This window comes from Sinocyclocheilus grahami, unplaced genomic scaffold (assembly GCF_001515645.1).
Source record: "Sinocyclocheilus grahami isolate Dianchi unplaced genomic scaffold, SAMN03320097.WGS_v1.1 scaffold211.1, whole genome shotgun sequence".
Classification (NCBI taxonomy): Eukaryota; Metazoa; Chordata; class Actinopteri; order Cypriniformes; family Cyprinidae; genus Sinocyclocheilus; species Sinocyclocheilus grahami.
In genome coordinates, this window is record NW_015505390.1 from 607,974 (window position 1) to 610,056 (window position 2,083).

At 40.4% G+C, this 2,083-nt stretch overlaps 1 pseudogene; it reads left to right on the top strand.

The window, feature by feature from the left end:
* LOC107595957 (acetyl-CoA carboxylase 2-like) overlaps positions 1–2,083 on the top strand; it is a 12,717-nt pseudogene that overhangs the window by 5,522 nt on the left and 5,112 nt on the right.

Sequence of the window (2,083 nt, forward strand, 5' to 3'; positions counted from 1 at the left end):
AACACATTAAGCTGTGATTGGCTGATTTGCTTGTGGGAGCATTTATATTATTGCACACTTGGACAGAGGTGGAGAGTACAGACGCCAGATCAGTAGAGGAAAAACTTTTCACACGGACCGATCAAGTTGACTTCTAGAAGTCGTGCTGATTTGTTGGATTCTTACCTCGTATGTTTGTTTTTGTAATGTTTGATGACTGAATATGCGTATATTGGCTAAAATGGTGCTTTGTTGATGTTTCTCATCAAGGCTTACATAAAACTTTTCTGTTACAGCAAGTAGTTCATTATTGGAGCCATAACCAGCTTACTTTTAAAAATTAATTGCAAATGTTCAAATAATTAAAATGATATTTTTTGTCTGTAGGTCTAGCATGTCAGGCCCCCACCTGCTGAAAAGGGGCAAAGAACACAGGAAGATGGACGTGCACAGAGATTTCACTGTTGCCTCCCCAGCTGAGTTTGTCACTCGCTTTGGGGGAAACCACATTATAGACAAGGTTGAAGTTGTGCCTTTGAGTGTGTTTCACATACAGGAACTGTAAAAAAGGTTTTAATATATGTTTGCTCATGTAATCTCTCTCATCTCTCTCATGTTAGGTGCTGATTGCTAACAATGGCATTGCTGCAGTTAAATGCATGCGTTCAATTCGACGCTGGTCCTATGAAATGTTCCGTAATGAGAGAATCATTCGCTTTGTGGTGATGGTCACACCTGAAGACTTGAAAGCCAATGCAGGTTAACAGACAAGAAAATTATTGTTCAACCTGCAACACTTTTGTTGCAATTTTATTTTTGTGTGCATATTTTATATTATATAACATTTTATTTTATTTAATCTTTTATTTTTTTATTATTTAATTTTATCTTGTTTTACTTTATTTCATAAATAATTGGTTCTGGACATTCATTTTCAATTCTGATTTATTTTAGAAATTGTCTAAATTTCACTGTGTTCTTCTCCAGAATACATTAAAATGGCTGATCACTATGTGCCAATCTCTGGGGGCCCGAATAACAACAACTATGACAATGTTGAGATGATTATAGATATAGCCAAAAGGATTCCAGTGCAGGTACGGCATGTCCAATATCTGTCTTATAGATGTGTATTTTCCATCATTACTAATAATGGGCTTCGCTTATAAGGCCGTTTGGGCTGGATGGGGTAATGCTTCTGAGAACCTCAAACTACCAGAGCTTCTCCATAAATCAGGGATATATTTCCTAGGTATTTCATCTCATTATATATAACCTGTTTAGACAGCTTAGCCTTGTTAGTTGAGGTCAAAGAGGGTTGATGGAGTTGTCTTTTTCAGGACCTTCCAGTAAAGCCATGTGGGCATTAGGAGACAAGGTGGCATCTTCCATTGTAGCTCAGAGCGCAGACATCCTCACCCTGCCCTGGAGCGGAACCGGTGAGAGATACTGTTCATGACATGAGCTGTTGCTTGGGTCATTGTGATGTCTTCGTCCCTCTTTGTCTTTTTTCAGGTCTGAGGGTTGAATGGACGGAAGAAGAACAAAGACATGACTGTGTGATCAGTGTTCCACCTGAACTTTTTGTGCAGGGCTGTGTTAAAGATGTGGACGAGGGCCTTTCCTTTCCTAGTGTTAAAGATGTGGACGAGGGCCTTTCCTAGAAGACTTTCCTAGCTTTTTCAGACAGGTACACAGTGCTTAACTTTGATATGACTTCATTATTTTGTGTAGTTACAGTTTCGGATTCATTACACAGTACTACGGTGTGTTTGTTCTTCGCTACAGGTGCAGGCTGAGGTGCCAGGTTCACCCATTTTCATCATGCAGCTAGCTGAACATGCGCGTCACCTGGAGGTGCAGATCCTGGCTGACCAGTACGATAACGCTATCTCTCTGTTCGGCAGAGACTGTTCCATCCAGCACCGCCACCAAAAGATCATAGAAGAAGCTCCTGCTACCATTGTCTCCACCACCACTTTTGAGCAAATGGAGCGGGTGAGACACAAATCTATGAATATATTCTGGCCATGTTGCCTTTGGTCGTTCATAAGCTCTTGAAGTGGGCTGTAAAGTTCACACCATAGGCTTAGTAACTATTAGT